This window comes from Microcaecilia unicolor, chromosome 7, assembly GCF_901765095.1.
Source record: "Microcaecilia unicolor chromosome 7, aMicUni1.1, whole genome shotgun sequence".
In the NCBI taxonomy this organism is placed as follows: Eukaryota; Metazoa; Chordata; class Amphibia; order Gymnophiona; family Siphonopidae; genus Microcaecilia; species Microcaecilia unicolor.
In genome coordinates this window covers 279269132-279287257 of record NC_044037.1, presented here as the reverse complement: position 1 = coordinate 279287257, position 18126 = coordinate 279269132, and the positions used below count along the sequence as shown (strand labels likewise).

General features: G+C 47.9%; 1 protein-coding gene across 1 annotated transcript in view; it reads right to left on the bottom strand.

The window, feature by feature from the left end:
- The window catches only part of ITGB5 (integrin subunit beta 5), a 210964-nt gene that overhangs the window by 9838 nt on the left and 183000 nt on the right, over positions 1 to 18126 (bottom strand). The gene's annotated exons all lie outside the window — the stretch shown is intronic.

Below are 18126 nucleotides of genomic sequence, written 5' to 3'. Positions count from 1 at the left end.
ACCGCGTGGCTCTTGCTGTAACTTCATTTTTGGCGCGCATCCGATATGAGCATCTGAAAAATATTTTTTCTTTTCAGCCACACCTAACAGACACACGCCAAGTGGCATTTGGAGCGTGGGTGGGTCAATTCCGCCTGGTTACCATGTGAGTCTTTACCGCTAGGTCAATGGCTGGCGGTAAGGTCTCAGACCCAAAATGGACATGTAGCAATTTTCATTTTGCCGCACGTCCATTTTCGTCCAAAATTTTTAAAAAGCCTTTTTTTACAGGCGCGCTAAAAAATGGATCGGTGCCCGCCCAAAACCACCGCAAGCCATTTTTCAGCACGCCTTTGTAAAAGGACCCCTCAGTATTCAAAACGTTTCTAAGAGAATGCAACTGACCAAGAGAAAAACCCCCAAACAAAACTGTGTTCAGAAAATGTCAGATGTGACTCAAGTTAACTCCCAAATAGAGAAATGAATCAACTGGTGTAAACTTTTTCCCAAATAAATTAAGACTAGGCATGAAAGACAGAGCATGATCCACCATCCAGCAGAATGACGTTTTCTCTGCATTGGGAATTAATGTGGACATCAATTCAGCTTTTAACTTTTGTCTGTGAGAGTTTTTTTTGAAGACTTCAGGGACTCTGAAAAGAACAATGCATGGATTGGAAAGTGAAATCAAATTTGTCATTCCCTGCTGGCGGAATGCACAGACAGTTGGTATGGAGTTGTCCAAGAACATGATGTGAAAAGTGCTTGTGCGTTCAGTCTCCTGTGGGTACAAGCTACGTAACGATTGGTATACAAAGCATAAAACTTACTGTGCAAAAAGAGCATTCATATAACAAGGTGTGTGTCATTTAGGCTTTGCTTTACAAATACTGTCTATTAACTAGAACTATAACCACCCACTTATGAAGACTTACTTCTTGAACACACTTGTGGTTGTTAGTCTGCAGTGGTTATCGAGCTATGATCATGACAAATCTTTTTTTAGTTTCAGAGGAAAAAGCTTCTGCCTGTCTGTGGTCAAAAGTCAAACATTTGTATGATTCACAGATTTCACTCTTCATCGGCTAAAAAACCTCCGCTTGAATATTTATAAAGAAACTTAAAAATAAAATAAGAACAAAAGGATCTTATAAAATAAAAACATGGTGTTCAGAAGAGGATTTTCAGGAAGTTTGCCTTCTGCTAATGTGGATCTTGCTTGGTTGATTTCAGATAATGGCATATGGCTATGCACATAGATTCCCTTGATAAAGCCTGGAGTCGGAATAGGCGAAACGGGACCCGGGGACCCCGTTGGATGTGGATGTATATTCAAGATAAGTGCTAAATGTGATGAGCTGAGATAATTAAAAGGCAAATTGCAGATAAACATAGAAGGAAAGCATATAAATATTCAAACGGAGGTTTTTTTAGCCGATAAAGAATGAGATCTCTGAATCATGCAAAATTTTTGCCTTTTGACCACGGACAGGAAGAGGCTTTGTCCTCCAAAACTAAAAAAGATTTGTCATGATCATAGCTTGATAACCACTACTACTACTTATCATTTCTATAGCGCTACTAGACGTACGCAGCGCTGTATACTTGAACATGAAGAGACAGTCCCTGCTCGACAGAGCTTACAATCTAATTAGGACAGACAAACAGGACAAACAAGAGATAAGGGAATATTAAAGTGAGGATGATAAAATAAGGGTTCTGAACAAGTGAACAAGGGTTAGGAGTTAAAAGCAGCATCAAAAAGGTGGGCTTTTAGCTTAGATTTGAAGACGGCCAGAGATGGAGTTTGACGTACCGGCTTAGGATGTCTATTCCAGGCATATGGTGCAGCAAGATAAAAGGAACGGAGTCTGGAGTTAGCGGTGGAGGAGAAGGGTGCAGATAAGAGAGATTTACCCAGTGAACGGAGTTCCCGGGGAGGAATGTAGGGAGAGATGAAAGTGGAGAGGTACTGAGGAGCTGCAAAGTGAATGCACTTATAGGTCAATAAGAGGAGTTTGAACTGTATGCGGAAACGGATAGGAAGCCAGTGAAGTGACTTGAGGAGAGGGCTAATATGAGCATAATGACACTGGCGGAATATTAGTCGTGCAGCAGAATTTTGAACAGATTGAAGAGGAGAGAGATGGCTAAGTGAAAGACCTGTGAGAAGCAAGTTGCAATAGTCTAAGCGAGAGGTGATAAGAGTGTGTTCAAGAAGTAGTTTACAAATACTGTCATCAAAAAGCATTCAAACCCTAGTTTTAGAACCTGACCCCTGCCATCTTCACCTTTACCATAGAAACAAAAGTCTAGGCAGCGACCAAGTGTATTCTTATGGCAGCCACAAGGGGCAGGAGTGAGTGGGCTTCACTTCTTCCCCATCAACCCCACTTGGACCCTGGGGGCGGGAGATACCTAGACCACGGGCGGATAGAGGGAATGTTCATGGTGGGAAGTTCTGAATGGCAGCAGACAGGGGGGAGGGGGAGGGAAGGGATGGGATTTTTCGGGGCTGAGAAGAGGATCAGGGGACTTTTTAAAAGAAAAATAGTTATGCGGGTCCCTGCTGATAGTCAGTGCTGAGACTCACATACCTAACCCGGCCAAGTTAAGACAGCTTTCGAGGTGTCCTAACTTGGCCAGATTAACTAGGTGGGTCATGCAACTGAATATTGCCGGCACCCGCATAACCACTGGCTCCTCCCTAGTACCACCCCTGACCTGCCCACTTTTAACATGGGCAGTCAGAGATGATATTCAGCAGGTCTGCCTGGTTTAGTGCCGCTGGTTATCAGTGGTTGGGCGGCTCACCATGCTTTAAGCAGGCCAGAGCTTTTCCTGCCCTCTTAAACTGTTCTAAATATCGGCCAGATTCTTCTTTGGCCATCCAGTTGATGTTACCTCTAGAAGCAGGGGAGCCAATTTTCAAAATTATTGGGGGTGCTAAACCAAATGGAAATGACCTCTCCCTGGAAACTGTCAAGGAATTTGTTCAATATTGGGGGTGCTCAAGCACCCACAGAGCCAGCTCCTATGTCTAGAAGTGTACTCTACTACTATTATTAGTCATCTACATGTACAGAACTCCAGTCTCACTGCTGAGCTACCCAGGGGCATAGCCAGACCTCGAGGTGGGAGGGAGCCAGAGCCCAAGGTGGTGGGGGACGGGACGGGACATTTTGGTCACTCCCCCGCCATCTCGCCGCCCACTGCCACCATTGTACATCTTGGTTGGCAGGGGTCCCCAACCCCTGCCAGCTGAAACATCACCGCTGCGAATGTCTTGGCTGGCAGGAGTCCCCAACCCTCGCCAGCTGAAGACTTCGTCCAGTGCTGGTCTCCTGCGCCGCTGCATTGCCTGCCCTCTCTTCCCCTCACGTCTGGCACACGCTCTTTTTAGCGAAACTAAGCATGCTCAATTTTACTAAAAGGTGCGTGCCTGACGTGGGCGGAAGAGAGAGCAAGGCAGGCCAATGCGGCGGCACTGCCGCAGACCAGCGCTGGATGAAGTCTTCAGCTGGCGGAGGTTGGGGACCCCCGACAGCCAACCAGGGGCCAAGAGTAAATCTGGGGGGCCCAGGCCCCCGTGGCCCCACCTAGCTATGCCACTGGAGCTACCTACACTACGAGGTGTGATGTGGGAATGAGAAAGAAGAAACTTGCATGACACCTACTTAGTAGCTGACTTTGTAGAGCAGCAAAACCAAATCCATTGTAATAGACACACTTTCTCATTCAGATGCAACTGGTGCTCACAAATGTTTCGCATTCCTCCAATGCCTTATGTTGAGCTTCCTCTGTAGGCTTATACATTACCGAAGAATTTACGTATACATTGGCCAGCATTGTTGGCAAAATATTATATTTTTCAAGGTCCTTGCATGAGAGAAGACAGTTAGCAGTTGACACACTGGGCTGTTTTCCAAGACTATTAGGAATTCATATTTCTATCTGTATTCCATATCTGCTGTGTCCTCGGAATGTGCTGATTTTGTCTGGGCGGAGGGAAGCAGAGAGCCAGGTTTTAAATATAGGCTTTGTTTACGACTTTACTGCTCTGTATAGAGGAGGCTGCGACTGGTGGGAGTTGTGGCAGTCTGACCTTGACACTGGCCATGCTGGGAGAAGTTAAAGTTTAAGTGCAGCGTCACAGGCTGACTTTAGGCTTCCCTAGGCTCCTGGGACCAAGTCGCAAAACAGAAGCAAGAAGTGGGAATGTAGGTAGATTGTTTGAAAGAAACAAAACCAATAAATTCTCTGAAGATAATCATAACTATTTATGAGCATGAAAAGTAATCATTCTGTTTCATATGTGTAATACCCCATGGGAACTGGTATTACTAGATTTTTCCAGAGCCCGGGGTGGGGGGGGGGGGGGGGGGGGGGGAGGGCTGGAGTAGTAGGATGCCCCTGGATGGGAGGACGCTCATCACATGGGGAGTGGTTTTGAAATCAAACACAGGAGAAAAGAGTTGCCTTTGTGAGAATGAGGGGAGGGGGAAAGGAGTTGCAAAGGGGATAAAGGTTGGAATTATGCCCAGAGAGGGGGTCTTTGGTTGCCTGATGGTCCCCTGCCAACAGACCAGGAGGAGAAAAGGGGAATCCTGAGTGAGGAGTGTGACTCTTGGCTGTAAAGGAAGGTTGTGGCTCCAGAAAGCGGCAACTGGGATACCGTGAGTGCTACGGGTGGGCAGAGGAGAGACCCAGCCTGGGAGCAGGGGATTGGAGCTAGGGAAAGCTCAGTCCCAGGACCAGAGTAGATCCAGAAGGGGGGGGGGTCACTGCTGGAAGAGGGTCAGACCAGAGAAGGGTCTGAGCCTGCAGAGATTGGATGTGTGCTGAGAGGAGGAGAAACAGCCACTGACAATAGCAGTGCCTTACAGGGTAGGCATGGACAATTGAATTGTATATATGTACATATTTGTGCCCACGAGGTATCCCTGCAAATATACCTGAGAAGACAAGTGGTATAGGAGTTCCTCTGAGGAACACCAGAAGGATTGGATCTAAGTTGGAGTTTATATGTTGTTTAGACTGCTTAATAAAGGTTTGAAGTACTGCCTGTTCGAAGGGTTACCATATTTTCCCTGACAAAAAAAAGAGGACACCATTAGCCACACCCTCACTACTCCATCATGCCCCCTCCCCAACCACACGCCATGCAGTCACCTTGAGTTGACCCTCTCCAAAAGAAAGCCACCCCCTTCTATATATATTTCCCTTCCCTCCAAAATCTTTTTCCAGCCTCCCTCCACCCAATTTTTTTTTTACAGCTCCCTCACCCCCCTACTCTCTACCCACATTCCACATCCCCTCTCCTAACTTACCTTATCGTCCCCTGGTGGTCTATTGGCCTCTTCAGGGCAGGAAAGGAGCCCACTCTTTCCTGCCTGGCGATGTCGCTGCCTGCTCGCTGCAACCACTGGTTCAAAATGGCTGCTGACACTTCAAGCGGTGACCTCGCAAGACTTCTTGTGAGGCTGCCGCTTGAAGTCTCGGCAGCCATTTTGAAACGGCGCTGGTAGCAAGCTTTAAGCCGTGGGGCTGCGGGAGACCTACTTGGCCTCTTTTTGAGGACACTGTGGGACGTCCGATTCCAGCCTGCCCACTTGTCCGCAAACCTGGACAAACGGGCAGGCTGGAAAAACCCGCCCGGATGTCCCCCAGTGTCCTCATAAAGAAGACATGTCCGGGTAAAACCGGACATATGTTGCAGAGTTTGAATAAATAAACAGTTTGAGTTTGCATAAGCTGTGACTACAGTATATCTTTGAGCACGAGAGTACAAATAGGGTTACCACATGTTCCACCCCTGTCCCGCCCCTTTCACATCCTTGCCCCGCCCCTGTCACATATTCTCCTCCCCCGGGTCACATATTCCCCTCCCCTGCCCCCCCGTCATCTCCCCTCCCCCTTGTCACATATTCCCCTCCCCTGCCCCCCCCTCCCCCTTGTCACATATTCCCCTCCCCTCCCCTTACTTACTATTTACTGCCCTGGTGGTCTAGTGACCTCTTCGGGGCAGGAACGAGCCCCCTCTTTCCTGCCCGAACCGCTGCCTTGCCCTGCATCCTTCTCGGTCTCAGCTTGGGATTCAAAATGGCCACCGAGAGTTGAAGTCCAGCAAGGCCGCTTCAACTCTCGGCGGACATTTTGAATCCTGAGCCGAGACCCGAGACTGAGAAGGATGCAGGGCAAGGGCAGGCAGTGCTCTGGGCAGGAAAGAGGGGGCTCGTTCCTGCCCCGAAGAGGTCACTAGACCACCAGGGCAGTAAATAGTAAGTAAGGGGAGGGGAGGGGAATATGTGACAAGGGGGAGGGGGGGGCAGGGGAGGGGAATAAATAGTAAGTAAGGGGAGGGGAGACCCATGGCGCCGCTCACCTGTCCACCCGCCCACCCGCTTGTCCAGAAATCCGGACAAACGGGCAAAACCCCCCCCCCCCCGGACATGTCCTCAAAAAGAGGACATATCCGGAGAAATCCGCACATATGGTAACCCTAAGTACAAATGCCTCCCAAACCCCCAGATTGTTATTCTGGACCATAGACCCACTCCCAAACTCGACTGCAGGCGAGCTGGAATTGACGAGTCAGGTGACAGTGGCCCTGAATGTGAAACTGAACTGATATGCTTTGTGGCCTGTGGCCGGAGCTAGCACATGGCCGAGACCCGGGTTACTCATGTTTTTCATAGAGATATTTCCAAAACTGGAACAGAGAATCTTTATTACTATCACTGTTAGGCATGTTTAAAAAAAAAAAAAAAAAAGAAGAGAAAGCCTATTGCTGACTCTGCATCCCATTTGTTTGCCTATACACATCTGTGGTTGTACATGCGTGGCCAGAGAAACACAGAAAGTGAGACACGGTAGGAGCTGGAAGCTGCAGATACGACAAGGAGTCCAGGCCCTGCCACTCAAAGAGGTCTCAAAACGGCAGAGAATCCACATCTCACTACCCAAACAGGTTCTCAGTTCTAACCCCTATACCCTTTACTTCATCCACTCATTTGCTGTCTTCATAGGACATGAGCGATTCCCATTCCCAGTCGATCCAGCACTGGCTCCTGTGGCCGCCATTATCAAAGTGGAAATTGTAAGAACTGTGAAGCGACACTACAATTCAATTGCTTTACAAATCCAGCAGGTGGCAGAATCTATCCATTGACTACAAAAAGGGGTCAGCAAAATGGCAACTGTGACACAGGAAGCTATGGGTGGGCAGCGGAGAGACCCATCCCAGGAGCGTGGGATCGGAGCCAGGGAGTGCCCATCCCAGGACCAGGGTGAGCCAACGGAAAGGTCACCTTGGAGGGAGGTCAGGCCAGGAGGGTCTGGACCTATAAAAGTGAGGAGCACAGCCTTTGGGTCAATATTCTCTGGGATAGGCATGGACAACAGCCTTGTGAACATGTATATAAACCCTGAAAGAAAGTGCTGTGTAAATATACTACTAACAATCATTTCTAAAGCGCTACTAGGGTTACACAGCGCTGTACAATTCAAACATAGAAGGACAGTCCCTGCTCAAAGAGCTTACAATCTAAAAGACAAGAGAACAATCTAAAGACAAGTGAACAATCTAGAGGACGAGTGAACAGTTAATCTGATAGGGTGGATAGATTGGGGCATCCTATATTTCTCAAGCAGTTAGGCGCCGAAGGCAGCATTGAAGAGATGAGTTTTAAGCAGAGATTTGAAGATGGGTAGGGAGGGGGCATGGCGTATGGGTGAGGGAAGATTGTTCCAGGCATAGGGTGAGGCAAGGCAGAATGCGTGGAGCCTGGAGTTGGCAGTGGTGGAGAAGGATACTGGGAGAAGGGCCTTGTCCTGTGAGCGGAGGTTGCGGGCGGGAACATAGGGGGAGATGAGGGTGGAGAGGTAGTGAGGAGCTGCAGACTGAGTGCATTTGTAGGTAAGGAGGAGGAGCTTGAATTGTATGCGATATCTGATCGGAAGCCAATGAAGTGATTTAAGGAGAGGGGTGATATGAGTATATCGGTTCTGGCGGAATATGAGACGTGCAGCAGAGTTCTGAACAGATTGAAGGGGGGATAGATGGCTAAGTGGGAGGCCGGTGAGGAGTAAGTTGCAGTAATCAAGGCGAGAGGTAATGAGAGCATGGACGAGAGTTCTGGTGGTATGCTCAGAGAGGAAAGGGCGAATTTTGCTGATGTTAAAGAGGAAGAAGCAACAGGTCTTGGCAGTCTGTTGGATATGCGCAGAGAAGGAGAGGGAGGAGTCGAAGATGACTCCGAGGCTGCGGGCAGATGGGACAGGGAGGATGAGGGTGTTATCAACAGAGATAGAGAGTGGAGGAAGAGAAGTGGGTTTAGGAGGAAAGACAAGGAGCTCGGTCTTGAACATGTTCAGCTTCAGGTGGCGGTTGGACATCCATGCCGCAATGTCGGATAAACAGGCCGATACCTTGGCCTGAGTCTCCACGGTGATGTCAGGTGTGGAGAGGTATAGCTGGGTGTCATCAGCATAAAGATGATACTGAAAACCATGAGACGAGATCAGCGAGCCCAGGGAAGAGGTGTAGATTGAGAAGAGAAGGGGTCCAAGGACAGATCCCTGGGGAACTCCAACAGATAGTGGGATGGGAGTGGAGGAAGATCCATGGGAGTGTACCCTGAAGGTGTGGTGGGAGAGATAAGAGGAGAACTAGGAGAGGACAGGGCCTTGGAACCCAAAAGAGGACAGCGTGGCAAGAAGTAAATCATAATTGACAGTGTCAAACGCGGCGGAAAGATCGAGGAGGATGAGGATGGAGTAGTGACCTCTGGATTTGGCCAGGAGCAGGTCATTGCAAACTTTAGAGAGTGCCGTTTCAGTCGAGTGCAGAGGGCGAAAAATATACCTGAGGAGAATAGTGGAAAAGGTGTTCACTCTGGAAATAACAGAAGTCCGTTCTCTTGAGGCTAGAGTAGCAGACTTGATGGAGCTGAGGGAGACAGAGAGGTACATAGAGGAGACCTACAGGGATGTTGTAGAGAAGTCCCACCTCCAGTCAGGTAGCCCCTGTGCTACCTTGGAGGAGGGAGGTCTCCTAGAAGGAGAGCATCACCCTGGTGAAGTAGGAAGTACTCCTGTAGCCAGGACCTGCCCACCAGGGGATGTATTATCCTTTCGCACCGAGGATATATCTCCAAATGTTGCCCGGGAGGGAAAGGTTAGGACAGCTGTTGTACTTGGTGATTCAATCATTAGGCATATAGATAGCTGGGTGGCTGGTGGACGTGAGGATCGCCTGGTGACTTGCCTGCCTGGTGCGAAGGTGGCGGACCTCACGCGTCATCTAGATAGGATTTTATATAGTGCTGGGGAGGAGACGGCTGTCTTGGTACATGTGGGTACTAATGACATAGGAAAATGTGGGAGAGAGGTTCTGGAAGCAAAATTTAGGCTCTTAGGTAGAAAGCTGAAATCCAGATCCTCCAGGGTAGCATTTTCTGAAATGCTACCTGTGCCACGCGCAGGGCCCAGGAGACAGGCAGAGCTCCAGAGTCTCAATGCGTGGATGAGACGATGGTGCAGGGAGGAGGGCTTTAGATTTGTTAGGAACTGGGCAACATTCTGGGGAAGGGGGAGCCTATTCCGAAAGGATGGGCTCCATCTTAACCAGAGTGGGACCAGGCTGCTGGCATCGGCGTTTAAGAAGGAGATAGAGCAGCTTTTAAACTAGAAATGGGGGGAAGGCCGACAGTCGCTCAAAAGAGCATGGTTCGGGATAAGGTATCTTTCAAAGATATCACCATAACAGGGAAGATAGAGTATCCTGATAGTGAGGTTGCAAAAGAGATTGTAGTAGATCGGGTATCTTAAATAACAATAAAAATCAGACAAAAGATTGCCAATTAATACTGTCAAGTACTAAGCATGATGTACTTAGGAACAACAAACATAGTTTGAAATGTCTATATGCGAATGCCAGGAGAATAAGAAATAAGATGGGGGAGTTAGAATATATTGCACTAAATGAAAAATTAGATATAATAGGCATCTCTGAGACCTGGTGGAAGGAGGATAACCAGTGGGACACTGTCATACCGGGGTACAAATTATATCGTAGTGATAGGGTGAATCGGATTGGTGGAGGGGTAGCATTGTATATTAACGAGAGCCTTGAATCAAATAGATTGAAAATTCTGCAGGAAACAAAACACTCCTTGGAATCACTGTGGATTGAAATTCCATGTGCAAAGGGGAAAAGGATAGTGATAGGAGTGTACTACCGTCCGCCTGGCCAGGACGAACAGACTGATGCGGAAATGTTAAAGGAAATCAGGGACGCAAACAAACTGGGCAACACAATAATAATGGGGGATTTCAATTACCCGCATATAGACTGGGTTAATGTAACATCTGTACACGCAAGGGACATAAGATTTCTTGATGAAATCAAGGACAGCTTCATGGAACAGCTAGTTCAGGAGCCGACAAGAGAAGGAAAAATACTAGACTTAGTCCTTAGTGGTGCTCATGATCTAGTGCAGGGGGTAACGATACGAGGGCCGCTTGATAACAGTGATCATAATATGATCGGTTTTGATATTGGCATTGAAGGAAGTGAAACTAGGAAATCAAGTACGCTAGCATTTAACTATAGAAAAGGTGATTACGACAAAATGAGAAAAATGGTGAAAAAAAGACTGAAAGGAGCAGCTCGCAGAGTAAAAAACTTGCATCAGGCGTGGATGCTGTTTAAAAACACCATCCTGGAGGTTCAGGACAAATATATTCCACGTATTAGAAAAAAGGGAAAAAAGACTAAACGTCAGCCGGCGTGGCTAAACAGTAAGATAAAGGAAATCATTAGAGCCAAAAAACAATCCTTCAGAAAGTGGAGAAGAGAACCAACTGAAAGTAACAGGATAGATCATAAGGAATGCCAAGCCAAATGCAAAGCGGAGATAAGGAGGGCAAAAAAGGACTTTGAGAAGAAATTAGCGTTGGAAGCAAAAATACCTAGTAAAAATTTTTTTAGATACATTAAAAGCAGGAAACCGGCCAAAGAGTCGGTTGGGCCGCTGGACGAAAATGGTGTTAAAGGGGCGATCAAGGAGGACAAAGCCGTAGCGGAGAAATTAAATGAATTCTTTGCTTCGGTCTTCACCGAGGAGGATTTGGGGGGGGGACACCGGTGCCGGAAAGAATATTTGAAGCGGGGGAGTCGGAGAAACTAAACAAATTCTCTGTAACCTTGGAGGATGTAATGGGTCAGTTCAGCAAGCTGAAGAGTAGTAAATCACCGGGACCTGATGGTATTCATCCCAGAGTATTAATAGAACTAAAAAATGAACTTGCGGAGCTACTGTTAGAAATATGCAATCTGTCCCTAAAATCGAGTGTAATACCGGAAGACTGGAGGGTAGCCAATGTTTACTCCGATTTTTAAGAAGGGTTCCAGAGGAGATCCGGGAAATTATAGACCGGTGAGTCTGACGTCGGTGCCGGGCAAGATGGTGGAGGCTATTATTAAGAATAAAATTGCAGAGCATATACAAAAACATGGACTGATGAGACAAAGTCAGCACGGATTTAGTGAAGGGAAGTCTTGCCTCACCAATCTAATGCATTTTTTTGAGGGGGTAAGCAAACATGTGGACAATGGGGAGCCGGTTGATATTGTATATCTGGATTTTCAGAAGGCGTTTGACAAAGTGCCGCACGAAAGACTCCTGAAGAAATTGCAGAGTCATGGAATCGGAGGTAGGGTACTATTATGGATTAAGAACTGGTTGAAAGATAGGAAGCAGAGAGTAGGATTGCGTGGCCAGTATTCTCAGTGGAGGAGGGTAGTTAGTGGGGTCCCGCAGGGGTCTGTGCTGGGTCCGTTGCTTTTTAATTTATTTATAAATGACCTAGAGATGGGAATAACTAGTGAGGTAATTAAATTCGCCGATGACACAAAATTATTCAGGGTCGTCAAGTCGCAGGAGGAATGTGAACGATTACAGGAGGACCTTGCGAGACTGGGAGAATGGGCGTGCAAGTGGCAGATGAAGTTCAATGTTGACAAGTGCAAAGTGATGCATGTGGGTAAGAGGAACCCGAATTATAGCTACGTCGTGCAAGGTTCCACGTTAGGAGTTACGGATCAAGAAAGGGATCTGGGTGTCGTCGTCGATGATACGCTGAAACCTTCTGCTCAGTGTGCTGCTGCGGCTAGGAAAGCGAATAGAATGTTGGGTGTTATTAGGAAGGGTATGGAGTCCAGGTGTGCGGATGTTATAATGCTGTTGTATCGCTCCATGGTGCGACCGCACCTGGAGTATTGTGTTCAGTACTGGTCTCCGTATCTCAAAAAAGATATAGTAGAATTGGAAAAGGTACAGCGAAGGGCGACGAAAATGATAGTGGGGATGGGACGACTTTCCTATGAAGAGAGGCTGAGAAGGCTAGGGCTTTTCAGCTTGGAGAAGAGACGGCTGAGGGGAGATATGATAGAAGTGTATAAAATAATGAGTGGAATGGATCGGGTGGATGTGAAGCGACTGTTCACGCTATCCAAAAATACTAGGACTAGAGGGCATGAGTTGAAGCTACAGTGTGGTAAATTTAAAATGAATCGGAGAAAATTTTTCTTCACCCAACGTGTAATTAGACTCTGGAATTCATTGCCGGAGAACGTGGTACGGGCGGTTAGCTTGACGGAGTTTAAAAAGGGGTTAGATAGATTCCTAAAGGACAAGTCCATAGACCGCTATTAAATGGACTTGGAAAAATTCCGCATTTTTAGGTATAACTTGTCTGGAATGTTTTTACGTTTAGGGAGCGTGCCAGGTGCCCTTGACCTGGATTGGCCACTGTCGGTGACAGGATGCTGGGCTAGATGGACCTTTGGTCTTTCCCAGTATGGCACTACTTATGTACTTATGTACTTATGTACTAATTGTACTGGAGTTACAAAGCGACTGTAAGAAGATTAAAGTTAAAAGTCTGCCTGTTGCCGAGGTTGCAATAAAGGTTAAGGGCCCCTTTTACTAAGCCACGTAAGGCTCTACATGCGCCAAAACGGACTTACCACCCAACTACCGCGTGGCTTTTGCGGTAATTTCATTTTTGGCGCTCGTCTGAAAAATATATTTTATTTTCGGATGCGCGCCAAGTGGCACCTCACGCGCGTAGGTCATTACCGCCCAAATTCTTTATCGCTAGGTCTATGGCCGGCGGTAAGGTCTCAGACCCAAAATGGACGTGCGGCAATTTTCATTTTGCCGCACGCCCATTTTCGGCAAAAAATAAAAAAGGCATTTTTTGTAGGTGCGCTGAAAAATAATTCTGCGCGCGCCCGAAACCTGTGCCTACACTACCGCAGGCCACTTTTTACCGCGCCTTTGTAAAAGGACCCCCCCCCCCCCCCAAGTTTGTTATTAAGCCTTCAGGAGTACAGTGTGCTTCCTGGACTGAAGAGCTGAATGGGACCCAGAATTGGAAAGTGTCTCCCAAACCTCTGCATCACTATTCCAGACCATTGACTCGCCCCGGCTCGACTATACGTGGACTGGTAATGAGGCGTGTGGTAAAAGTGGCCTGAGAGTGAGCGAAGACTGTGAGGTTTGTGTAAAGGATTTTCTTTTGTGGCCTGGGGCCAGAGCTGGCACCAGGGTTGCCATATAAAAAAAAAAAATTCCCACACAAAACAGCCCAAAAACCGCACACACCCCACCCCCGACGTCATCACCCCCGCCCCTTCCGTCATCACCCCCACCCCCATCAACCCCGCCCCTTCCGTCATCACCCCACCCCGCCGTCATCAGCCCTGCCCCCACCGTCATCGCCCCGCTCAAAACGTTGGCAAACCCCGCCCAAAATGTCACAAACCCCGCCTCTGTCACCATTTGCCCCACCCCCCGCCGGCCGAAAAAACGCCCCAAAACCTGCACAAAAAAACCCAAAACCAGCCCAAAAAACCGCAACCCGCCGTGGGCAAAAGTTTCCCGCGGCGGGTTGCGGAAAACCGCCCAATTGGCCGGGAAAACCGCCCACCTGGCAACGCTGGCTGGCACGCAGGTGAGACCTGGGTTAGATTAGTGTTACATCTTTATTTGCCTCTAGAACCCAAATATTGTTTAAAATTTATTGTTTAGTTTTTAACACTTTGGAAGGTTGCTCTCCGGAGAGTTTACCTCTTTTACTGTGATCATTTTCTCCAGAACACAGATCACTTTTTATTGGGTTTCCCTTCTGTAAAAGGCTTGAGATTCAAAGCTTTTCATAAGAACTCCTTTATGTATCAACCAGTTAAAGTTTGGAATTCTTTACTATTGGAAACTCATTTAAGTTCTTGATATCTCCAGTTTTGGAAACAATTGAAAATCTCATCTGTTCGGGAAATGTTTGTTACAATAACCTGTACATTTGATCCTTATTTATATCCATGTAATTATCCTGATATCGGTGTTTATCAGCTTTAAAGATTGTTACCCAATCTATAGGAGTGGCCTAGTGGTTAGGGTGGTGGACTTTGGTCCTGAGGAACTGAGTTCGATTCCCACTTCAGGCACAGGCAGCTCCTTGTGACTCTGGGCAGGTCACTTAACTCTCCATTGCCCCATGTAAGCCGCATTGAGCCTGCCATGAGTGGGAAAGCACAGGGTACAAATGTAACAAAAATAAAATAGATACTATTGGAGATTCTACATGGAATGTTGCTACTATTGGAGATTCTACATGGAATGTTGCTATTCCACTAGCAACATTCCATGTAGAAGGCTGCGCAGGCTTCTGTTTCTGTGAGTCTGACGTCCTGCACGTACGTGCAGGACGTCAGACTCACAGAAGCAGAAGCCTGCGCGGCCAAATTGGTGATCTACAATAGCAACATTCCATGTACAATCTCAAATAGTAGCAACAGTTGAGGAGTGGCCTAGTGGTTAGGGTGGTGGACTTTGGTCCTGAGGAACTGAGTTCAATTCCCACTTCAGGCACAGGCAGCTCCTTGTGACTCTGGGCAAGTCACTTAATCCTTCATTGCCCCAGGTACAAATAAGTACCTGTATACAATATGTAAGCCGCATTGAGCCTGCCATGAGTGGGAAAATGCAGGGGACAAATGTAACAAAAATAAAATAACCTTGACTTTTGGGATCAAATGGGTTAAAATACTTAACATAAGATAACATAACATCTAAGATTTGTTTGAAAATGGCATTAGGTTCGCTGTGCGGCAGTAGCGTACCCAGAGTTTAATTTTTAGATGGGCCTGGAGGTGGACTGGGTGGGCACAGGCCTCGCATTTCCTCTCCACCCGCTACCACCCCCCCCCCCCCCCCCCACCGCCGCATTTCCTCTCCATCCGTTACCCCCCCCCCGCCACAGCCCCCTGCACATGGTCAGTTCTGGTCATTTTTACTGACCTGAAGCGCCGTTCTCCCTCCAGCACCGGCGATTCCCATAGCCAGCCTTCTGCCAGCGCGCGTCGTCGGAGCCTCTTCTCAGGCGCGTCCCGCCTACTCTGCAACTTCCTGCGTCCCACCTTTGCGGAAAACAGGAAGTTGCAGAGTAGGCGGGACGCGCCTGAGAAGAGGCCCCGACGACACGCGCTGGCAGAAGGCTGGCTATGGGAATCGCCGGTGCTGGAGGGAGAACAGCGCTTCAGGGCAGCAAAAGTGAGCAGACCACACGGACGGGGAGAGCGGGCAGAAGAGGCTGGGCGGGCCTGGAGCAAAAGTGGCTGGGCCTGGGCCTGTCCAGGCCCACCCGTGGCTACGCCCCTGCTGTGCGGCAAAGCAAGAAAAGTAACAACTCCTGGAGTGGATTGAAAAAGAGAACATGAATAAAACGGAACTGAATTAACTAAAAGTGGTTTTCCTTATCCGTCTGCTTTAATAAACTTCTCATACATGCTTCCTCCTGGGCTGAGGGTGGGTCAGGAACAGGGAGGAGCGGCCTGGTGGAAACCTGTGAAAAAGCTCAATTTCTCCCCTTGTGACTTTTTCATGAAAAATACTACTTTCATTTTACTCTCTCAAATCATAGAAACACATTATCTCTGCCCCACCATTTCCACAGTACGTTCCAAGAAAATCTGTTCCGTTCGTGACAACCCAAGCTTCGGAACTGAATCTGGTGACAGAAGGTGTCTACAAAGGAAAGAAGGGGCAAACCCTCACCCACTTCATCGCAAAACGAAAACATCAAAAAGAACAAAAAGCAACATTAAACACCTTTCTTGCTTTGTTCTAAGGGCTTTAGTACCTGTTATTCTTTTAACCTAGATTTGACTTTCTGCATATCCTCAGACCCGAAGACGGGCATCGGAAGAATCTCGTGAGCAGGGGCGTAGCCAGATGGTCAATTTTGGGTGGGCCTGAGCACAAGGTGGGTGGGCATGGAATTTGCCCCCTCCCCGGTCCCCCTCTAGTTTGCTCCTCTCTCCACCCCTCCCTTTCCACAAATCTACTATAATAAAACTCACCCTCAACGTTCTGAAGATAACGTTCTGAAGTCACTCAGTCACTCACTGAAGGGTTCATGGATTCATGGTGGTGAAGCCACAACACTGACCATGTCTCTCTGCCCCGCCCTCGCATGACGGACCAATCAGAAAAAACACCCTCAACATTCTGAAACACAAAGGACCATCACAACACCGTTCCCAGGCAACACTAGGCAACGTAAGACGGACCAATCAGAGGAAACTACATGACAATAAGGGAGGAGCATTCCCCAGCAGAATGGCTCATTATCTGTGCAGCACGGAGAGCACAGAACCACCGCTGGAACGAGAGAAGAATATTCCTGCTGTGGGTATGTGCAAAAATAGACCGGGGGAGGGGGGGAGAAATTTTTAAATGCCTAATGCCAGTACTGAAGAGTGCCAGAGGGCCTATAGCACAGACTATATTTGGGATCGCTTGACATGGAGTCAGAGGAGCCGGAAAACATGCCCGTCACCATCTGGGACGTGGGCGAACAGGACAAGCTGCGGCCCAGCTGGAAGGATTACCCGTGACCCAGCCAGCAGCAAACAGCGACCAAGGAAGGGGGAGGAGTACTCCTTCCCTGCCTAGGAATTGCTGGAGACTGGCTGCCAAACTAACGAAAAAACCGCACACCGACGCACCACCTCCATCATCAACAACCTGCACACACACCGCACCCTCACACACACACACACAAAAAATAACTCTGTGACACATACACACACAAAAAAAAAACCACATGCTAGCGCCCGTTTCGTTGGTTTCGGAAACGGGCCTTTTTTACTAGTATTAAATACTTGAGCTGGCAGGGATCCCCAAACCCTCCTTGAGCAGCCAGCACTCTTTCAAACGGCAGCAGGTAGTATGTGTGAAAACTGAGCATGTGCAGAAGGGACGGTCTCAGTGTACGCTCAAGGCAAGTGCTGCTGGCTTGCATTTGGAAGAGTGCAGGCTGCCCAAGGAGAGAAAACCTTCAACTAGCGAGGTTTGGGGATCTCCACTAGCCACAGCATGAGTGTCACAATTTTGGGTGGGCCTGAGTCCAAAGTGGGTGGGTCCCAGCCCACCCAGGCCCACCTGTGGCTACGCCACTGCTCATGAGAGGGCAGGATGATAGGATGGATTAGGCTGGGAGAGAAGGAGAACGATCCCTAACACCCACAGTAACTACACAGCTCAGTCTGCACAACTTTACAGCCTGGAGCCATTCTGAGACTTTACCACCTTCCCTTGCAAGCAACCTTCCATTTTACAAACAACTGCTCTTACAGTTGTTACAGCAGGAGACCAGCCTGTAATTTAGGATAACATCAGAGATCCCCAGGGCTGACATTACTGGTGTTAAGTACAGTTTGTAATGAGAGAAAACAGAACAGGAACAGTTTAGTTCAGAATGTAAAATTAGTACAGCCAACAAATGTTTGTTTTGAGGGTGGTGGAAGATCTAACCAGGGTATTGTCCTGTGAATTTAGGATTAACATTCTTCTTGGTTAATATATCTTTTGATTATGTTTATTTAGTCTTGATATACCGCCATTACTGGCTACGCAGATCAAAACGGTGTAAAATCATAGAAAAGAACTCCGTCGATATAATAGGAAAGTATTCATTCACGACAAGGAACAGGCAGGGGGGCCGTATCAGTCCTACTTCTGCAAGCAAAGGAATTTTCAGACCTTCAGTGATTTCCCCCCCCTCCGCACAGGACTT